The sequence below is a fragment of the Ctenopharyngodon idella genome, chromosome 15 (genome assembly GCF_019924925.1).
Source record: "Ctenopharyngodon idella isolate HZGC_01 chromosome 15, HZGC01, whole genome shotgun sequence".
Lineage (NCBI taxonomy): Eukaryota > Metazoa > Chordata > Actinopteri > Cypriniformes > Xenocyprididae > Ctenopharyngodon > Ctenopharyngodon idella.
The window spans coordinates 34,532,463-34,541,570 of NC_067234.1; the positions used below are offsets into that span (position 1 = coordinate 34,532,463).

Consider the following 9,108-nt stretch of genomic DNA (forward strand, 5'->3'; position numbering starts at 1 on the left):
CAGTCATTGTCCGTTCATGTTTACAGACTACTTGCCTGTTCTACTCACACTGCCAAGCTCCTTGTGATTCTCAGTGATTCTCTCTGTGTGCTTTAAAGGTCTCCTCTTGAATCCTTTCTCGGCACTTCTAGTATAAGACTCCCCTGAATCTCCTGCATGTCTCCATTGTCCGTCTACCAACCTGGAATACTTAGGTGCAACTGACAACAAGGTGTGCTGCACCGCTGGTTTTCCAACGCCATCACCAACCCGCTCAAGAACAAGAGACTCAGTTATTCAAGTATCCATCCACCAGTCTGTCTCCATTTTACAAACCTGTCAATAAAACTCTGCTGAGATTCACTAACATCTGCTTTTTGAGTCTGGTATCACCTCATAGTAAATTGGCACAAATGCAGAATGCTGACAGGTAAAATTTAACTACAAATTACCAATCATACATCCACACCAACAAGAACAGATAATTATTTTCAAAAGACTGATTTTAAAAAATAAATAAATAGAAATCAGACAGGAGCAAGCACTGAAGAAATGTGGAGAGCCTTTGTAAACCATCTCAAACATTACAACAGCTTAAATGTTGATTAAATAAAAACACCAATGATCAACCATCCCTTTAGCTTTTTAGTGTGCACACTGTTAAATACACCTCTGCCATCTAAATTCACTACGTTTTGTTTGACCCTATCTGATATCTGAGCTTGTGGTTTTGGACATGCACCTGCAGGCAACCGACTTCACTCAGTTTGTCTCCTCAGCAAATAGCATACCTAACATTGGTTGATCAGAGGATACATAGAAGGAAGGCCACATTCCATTGATTTAAGGAAACCTGCTCAATCTTCCATCAGTTTTTGGTGTCAGTGCATTCTGCTCAAATCCTGGTCAGTCAAAAACAAGATGAGTAGACGGTGGCTACATCTGGACCAAAATCAGCACTGGGAATAGCCAGACAACTGTAAAAAGAAACCACATACCTTAGCTGGACTGCTTAATTTCCTGCATTGAAGCAGGAGTAATGCATGTCACAAGGCAATGTGCTGAAAGAACATATATATATATATATATTAGAATAGAAAAAGAAAATTATAATAGTAAGTGCCATATCTGCAGCCTAGGACTGTTGACTTGTGCTAGTAGACTCAGGTCTTCACACAAGTTAGGTTTCCATACGAGGATGGCTTCACATGACACTGATTTTTGAGTTCAAAAACAGTCCAGAGCAAAGACTGTAAAGACAAATTCATCTAAAACCGTATCCGTTATCTGTAATCGTGAAGTGCAGGTTTAACTTCTTACCTTCAGAAGGTCAACCAGATACGGCTGTGTGTTGTTCACAATAAGGGAAACAATGATGCATAATACAATAAACATTACTACAAATGAGCACAAAGTTCCATTTCCAAAACAAACAGCAATCATACGCTGAACAAAAAGATTATTTAACTTATAACACGGTTCATGCAGATACTGTAAAATGAAATTCCAGGACTTTCAAGAACTTTTCAAGCACTACTTTTTTATTTGAGAACCTCAATCAGAGATCTCACTTATCAAACAATATCTTTATCTTTCAAATTCTAAAAGGTAAATAGGTCAAAAAAGATAAGGAGTTTAAGCATTAAAAAAAATACATTAGAATGTGTCCAGTTTAATTTAATATTTTTCTGAAAAAAAAAAAGAAAAAAAAAAAAAAAAAAAAGACTCTTACATTTTACCATGATTTACGCTAAAACTAAATGTCATTCAGTGTAACAGTATATATACCAAAAATCTGTTTTTTTTTTTTTTTTTTTTTTTTTTTATTTAAAACGAGTCATTTGACAAATTAAAAGTTAAGGATCACAGTGCAGCCCCCAAATACTAATTAATTCAATTCAATTTCAATTTAATTCACATTTATTTGTATAGCGCTTTTCACAATACATATCGTTTCAAAGCAGCTTTACAGAGAATGCATGTCAACATTACAATTTGGAGACTGCAGTTAGCTGATAATGTAATAATTTAGGCGATTAATATACAATCACTGTTAGCAATTTAATTGAAGGTAGAAGCAAAGAGCTCCTGGAAAAATGAATTACATATTAACAATAATTAGGATATATAGAAATTTGCGAATGTGCGTGTTGATCCAGATGTTGCATCTTCTGAAGTCATCGCAGGAGTTGGCGCAGTCTCTTCCAAAGTTTTAGTCATCTGAGGTCGTCCCGAGGTAAAACAGAAAAGCAAATGGAGAATAATTAGCATAGCTGCTGTTCATAACATTAAGCAAAGATAGTCATGTGCAATTGATCTGATATGAGATGGATTATGTCAATGCTTGGCTAAAGAGATGTGTCTTTAATCTAGATTTAAACTGGGTGAGCGAGTCTGAGCCCCGAACATTATCAGGAAGGCTATTCCAGAGTTTAGGAGCCAAATGTGAAAACGCTCTCCCTCCTTTAGAGGACTTAGCTATCCTAGGTACAACCAGAAGTCCAGAGTTTTGTGATCTTAAAGAGCGTGAAGGATTGTAGGGCGATAAAAGATCGGTTAAGTACACAGGAGCTAAACCATTTAGAGCCTTATAGGTCATTAGCAGTACTTTATAATCGATACGGAACTTAATAGGTAACCAGTGAAGAGATGATAAAATTGGTGTTATATGATCATATTTTCTTGACCTGGTAAGAACTCTAGCAGCTGCATTTTGTACCAATTGTAGCTTGTTTATTGAGGAAGCAGGGCAACCAGCTAGTAATGCATTACAGTAATCTAGTCTAGACGTCATGAAAGCATGAACTAACTTTTCTGCATCAGAAACAGATAACATATTCCGTATCTTAGCAATGTTTCTGAGGTGGAAGAAGGCTGTTTTTGTAACATATGAAATATGATTTTCAAAGGACAAGTTGCTGTCTAATATAACACCCAGGTCTTTAACTGTCGAGGATGGAGTAACAGTACATCCTTCTAAATGCAAATTGTAGTCTGAGAGATTCTGTGTACAGGTTTTTGGCCCAATAAGTAATACTTCAGTCTTATCTGAATTTCATAGAAGAAAATTACTAGTCATCCAATGTTTTACTTCTTTAACACACTCTGTCAGATTGGATAATTTAGAGTTTTCATCTGGTTGTGTTGAAATATATAATTGAGTATCATCGGCATAGCAGTGGAAACTAATTCCATGTCTTCTTATAATATTACCAAGTGGCAGCATGTATATTGAAAATAGCAGAGGGCCTAACACAGATCCTTGAGGCACTCCATAATTTACTATCGTTATCTTAGATTTTTCCCCGTTTAAATAAACAAAATTGTGACGGTCTGATAGATACGACCTAAACCACCGTAATGCCTGTCCCTGGATACCAGTGTAATTCTGTAGTCGATCTAGGAGTATTTTATGATCTATAGTGTCGAACGCAGCACTGAGATCAAGTAACACTAGTATTGAGATACAGCCTTGGTCAGAAGCTAGAAGGAAGTCATTTGTAATTTTAACGAGCGCAGTTTCTGTGCTATGATGAGGCCTGAATCCTGACTGAAATTTTTCATAGATAGCATTTTTTTGCAAGAAGGAGCACAATTGCACCGACACCACTTTTTCTAGTATTTTAGATATAAACGGAAGATTTGAAATGGGTCTGTAATTTGCCAATACATTTGGATCTAATTGTGGTTTCTTAATGAGAGGCTTAATAACTGCTAGCTTGAACGGTCTTGGGACATGACCTAGAGATAAAGACGAGTTAATAATATTGAGAAGAGGCTCTTCTGCTACAGGTAACAATTCTTTCAGTAGTTTAGTGGGTATTGGATCTAATAAACATGTTGTTGGTTTAGACGCTGTGATAAGTTTATTTAGCTCTTTCTGTCCTATAGTTGTAAAGCACTGCAACTGTTCTTGAGGGACGATAATTGAGGCTGAATCATAAAACTCTGTCAAGGGTTGTACATTTACAACTGTATTTCTGATGCTTTCGATTTTTTCAGTAAAGAAATTCAGAAAGTCATCGCTACTAAACTGTAATGAAATGTTTTGTTCTGGTGATGTTTGTTTATTTGTTAATCTAGCCACTGTACTAAATAAGAACCTTGGATTGTTTTGGTTATTTTCTATGAGTTTGCGGAGATGCTCGGCCCTGGCTGCTTTTAGAGTCTTTCTATAACGGGATGAGCTGTCTTTCCACGCGATTCTAAAGACCTCTAAACGAGTTTGTCTCCATTTGCGTTCTAGATTACGAGTTTCTCTTTTGATAGCGTGAGTAATATTGTTGTACCATGGTACAGTATTTTTCTCTCTAACCTTTTTTAATCTCATCGGTGCAACAGTATCTAATGTACTAGTGAAAGTGGTGCACATACTGCTAGTAATTTTCTCAAGATCATTTGTGTGTTTGGGTACAATGAGCAGGTGAGACAGATCAGGCAGTTTATTTGTGAATTTATCTATAGTTGTCGGAAGAATTGTTCTATCTAGTCGATATCGTGGCGCAATTTGACAAATATCAGCAGTATGCAGTACACATGTTACAAGGTAATGATCAGTGATATCATCACTTTGCGGTAGAATTTCTATATCAGTAGGATTGATTCCATGTGATATAATTAAATCTAGTGTATGATTAAGACGGTGAGTGGGTCCAGTGACGTTTTGTTTGACCCCAAACGAGTTTAGTAAATCTGTAAACGCAGCTCCTAACGCATCATTTGTATTATCTACATGAATGTTAAAATCTCCAACAATCAGCGCTTTATCAACGTTGACCAATAGGTCTGAGAGAAAGTCTGCAAACTCTTTTAGGAAATCAACATAAGGCCCTGGAGGTCTATAAACAGTAGCCAAAGCAAGAGATAGTAGCGACTTTTTACTTATATCTGAGAGTAACGGTTAGCACGAGAATTTCAAATGAATTAAACCTGTAGTTTGTTTTCTGGGTAACGTTAAGAATCGCTCTATAGATTGTTGCAACACCACCGCCACGGCCAACCGGACGGCATTTATTTTTGTAACAGTAGCCAGGTGGACAAGACTCATTAAGACCGAAATAATCATTTGGTTTAAGCCATGTTTCAGTAAGGCAAATTACATCAAGACTATTATCTGTGATCATTTCATTTATAATAACCGCCTTAGGTGTCAGTGATCTAATGTTTAGTAGCCCTAGCTTTAGAAATTGTTTTTGTTCAGTAATTTTGCGAATTTCTGGTTTGATCACGATCAGATTTTTTCTAGATCCTTTATTTTTATTGTTGAACTTCACTATTCGGGGAATAGACACAGTTTCTATAGACTGTATTACACTCCCATTTCTATCAATTAAGTGGGTAGAACACAGACTGTGATTTAAGGTTTGACTTACTAGTCATACGGTGCGAAGCGTCTTGGAGATGTTCTCCGACAGAAGATCAGCTCCGATTCTGCTGGGGTGCAGGCCATCAGCACGGAAGAGCCTAGGTCGCTCCCAGAAAAGATTCCAATTATTTATAAAGAGCAGCTTCTGTTCAGTTAGGGTTAGACATTAACCATTCATTTAAAGCAAATAATCTACTGAACCTTTCATGTCCACGTCGGTACGTCGGAAGCGGTCCGGACACGATGATCCTCGTCGCGGGCGATGTGGCTCGTACCGTGTCGATCAGGCTCCTGAAGTCCTGCTTCAGCACCTCCGTCTGCCGCAGCCTGGTGTCGTTCACCCCCACGTGCAGAACAACAGCTCCGATGCTCTCAGCGCCATTCAGGATCGCGGGAACCTGCGCAGAGACATCGAGGACACGAGCACCAGGAAAACAGTGACGGCGCACCTTACCTTTGGTTGTGGTAGCGTGGACGTGACGGACGATGGAGTCTCCGATGACCACGGCGTCGCGTTCTGCCTCGCGAAGAGGGGAGAAGCGGTTCCTCGTCGAGACCTCGAAAACCGGGGGCGGCGGAGGGGGAGAGGTCCTGGTCCGAGGCCTGGCTCGCGCCTTCCGTTGCTGAAGAACCCAAGGTCCCTGGTGTGACGGCGCCGGAGTGAACGAGGGCTGGGATGAACGCGTTCTGGGTGCTCGGGCCCTGTGCAGAGAAGCACACGGCGTAGAGGAAGCAGGAATGTTAATATCGCGCTGCAAACTTACCGAGGATTGGTGAGCGTCAGCACGGGATGTTTCCAGCGCTGTTCGCCGCTCCCGTAGCTCGGCCTGCTTCTCCAGAAGGGTCCGGATCTGTCGTTCCACGGCCTCCAGCTCCAACTGCACCGCATGCAGCTCGAACGTGTCCTCACCTGCACTCAAAGATAGAGACACATTCGATACACTCGCCATTAGTATAGATGAACAATAATATTGTGAGTGAGAAGAGTACAAACGCTAGTGTGACCACGCCGCTATTGCTAACAGGCTAAAGCTAGTAGCGAATGTTCGAGAAGTCAGATAAAACTAGCGATATCAAGGCAATCCGAGTGTTTTTTATATAAAATAGTGTCGGGGATGTGCTCCCCCGCCGTAAAAGAGAGAATGATAGGTTATAAATTTGATTTTAAGAGAAAAAAAACAAGCAATTAGGAATCAACTCGACGGAGCTCTAACTCAAACAGCGCGGCAGCAACAAACAGGAAGTGACGTCCAAGTGACGATATGTGGCTTGGAAATTAGCCCGCTCACATATCACCTAATCTAATTAATTGTCACTTTTAAATCTTTATATTTCAATATCCTTCAAACCTCTACATTTTACCCATTTGTCAGCAAGAACTTTTTGTAAGGAGGTGAAAAACATTTACAGTTTAATAAAATTTAGTATGATCACATTGTTTTATATAATTTAATAATAATAATAATAATAATAATAATAATAATAATAATAATAATAATAATAATAATAATAATAATGGAATTCCATTGGTAAGACAAATAGATATTTAGAAATAAACCAGTATCAGTATCAAAAACACACAAACAGGGAAAATATGTATAAATAAATAAATATACAATGTGAATAAATACCTTTTGATTAAATTCACCTGCTTTCAATCAATCTTGTCCAGCAACCTCACACAGCCACCACCTCAGACTGACTAAATATGTCCAAACTCATCTTGTGAACATTTATATCCATGGGCACAACCATTAGGCTATAGTTTAGAAGTCAAGCAAGCAACCACAAATTAAATTCACCAAAAAAATAAACTTCCATTTTACAAGATGTTTTTGTACTTCCCCTAATCAATATATAACAATTTTTATATATATTTAACAGCCATGTATACATATTTCACCTTTGTACAACTGTACAATTTTAAAACAACAAATGATCCCCTTCATCCTCCACACTTGGTTTCTCCCACCCTACCCATAATGCACAACAGCACAGATATAAAATTTAAGTCCAGAAGTTGCACTGGGTTTTTAACTGGATCCAGTCCTAATCACTACATGATACACTTGAAAATGACTACATAGCGCAATTATGGGAGAAACAAAGCTTTTCTAAACTCTGAATTTATTGAACGACATGCTTCACAAAATAATTCACTGTTTCAAAGTTTTCAGAACAGCCACAAGATGGCGGCACCTGCTTATCAAAATGGTTTAAATAGTAGCCTAGGAAAACGAACAACAAATAATTAAATACCATTAAATATGAATTATTCTGTAAAATTTGTGTTCTTTAACTAATTTGTCATGCTTGTTTTCGTGTGTTATTAATCAAGGCTTGGAAAAATAGGTTAATCACAAGCAATGTTTTTTTATTATTATTATTAAACATGAAAATTATTAAAATTAATTCAATTAATTAAAAATGAAACTACATTATAAAACTGACCAAGATCAGTTAATACCATTAGACTCTTTTTCATGAGTTGCAATATTAAGCAGCATAACAAGCTGTTTTGTACAGCCTAAAACAACTGGAAACGGATGACTCCGGAAGCCTTACACATTCAACTTAAGGTAAGGTCAACTTAAGGTAAGGTCAACTTAAAATAAGGACCAAATGGCTAAATGACAGGGTTTCTTAGGTTGTGACCGAGAATCTAGCAGAGAATCAGACATATCTAATTTAATAACTGTAGTCCCTTCTATGTGAGTTCTTCCGTTTATATGTGGCACAGTGTTAAAGACAAAATAAATCACAGCAGCCCAATGACATAATCATAAATATTTAAAAAAAAAAAAAAAAAAAATTACAGAAAGGTTAAAAAAGAGCAGGTTACATTCCCTGGTTTATTTCAGGAGATGGAATGACCCTGTGACCTTTGGGTGTGTTATCATTGTTTGAGAGCTAATGTAAGCTTCTACATCATTCACAAACATTCCAAATGGTTGGGGCTGACTACCTATGACTCTTACACTTTATTTAAAATTTTATATAACTCATTCTACTCATTTTATCTTTTTGGAAAGTGGCGCACAAACTTTATACATGGTGTTACTCTCTGTGTTGAGGTCACACATCATCCCACAGAAACAGAAAATCTTTCTCACTCTTTCATATTCTTATATTTACTCTTTCCACTTTCAGATCCTTTGGGAGATTAATTTTGGTGCTGGGTATTTCTCCATCAAGGGTTCCTTAACATACAGACAAACATCCTGGGAAAATAAGGGGGTCAGTGATGGCACTTCCAGATCCCAAGCTATTCCAAAGCAGTCAGTGGAACGGATGGACAGTACACAACCGTCTCCTGGTCCTCAGGACTGGGTGATTGGATTTACAAAACCCCTGTCCAATACCTAAACTTAACAACAATTTACTTACTATTAATAAGCAGTAAATTAGGAGTTTGAGGGAAAAGTCATAGTTAATAGTGAATATGTGCTCCCTGTAAGAGGTTTTTTCTACTTTATGTGGTTTGGTATTAGTGTTTGCTGAGAGGGTGATTATTTTCTACAAAAGCTTTATATACTTTTGTAAGATGACAAAAAATAAGAAATTTTCGTTTAAGAAGTTCTGAGCTGAAATAATGCATTTTACTTCCAGGGTTTATGGCTGTTTTACAATTTCTGAGCCAGCAGATGGAGCTGTTGTTCCTTTTGTAGATTCTCCGAGGTTTGAGGTCCGTCTCAATGCCCACTCCTGCAGTCTCGGCCACTTGAGAGCGTGTGCAGACAACAGGAAGGAAATGCGCAAGACTC

General features: G+C 37.9%; 1 long non-coding RNA gene across 1 annotated transcript; it reads right to left on the reverse strand.

Annotated features, from left to right (window-relative positions):
• Positions 1-1,679: 1,679 nt before the first annotated feature.
• On the reverse strand, positions 1,680-7,132 carry LOC127496219 (uncharacterized). Its single transcript, XR_007925267.1, has 3 exons — positions 6,976-7,132; positions 5,352-6,254; positions 1,680-2,199 (listed from the first exon to the last, which is right to left on the reverse strand). It is a non-coding gene; the product is annotated as an uncharacterized LOC127496219 (long non-coding RNA).
• Between the last annotated feature and the right edge of the window lie 1,976 nt (positions 7,133-9,108).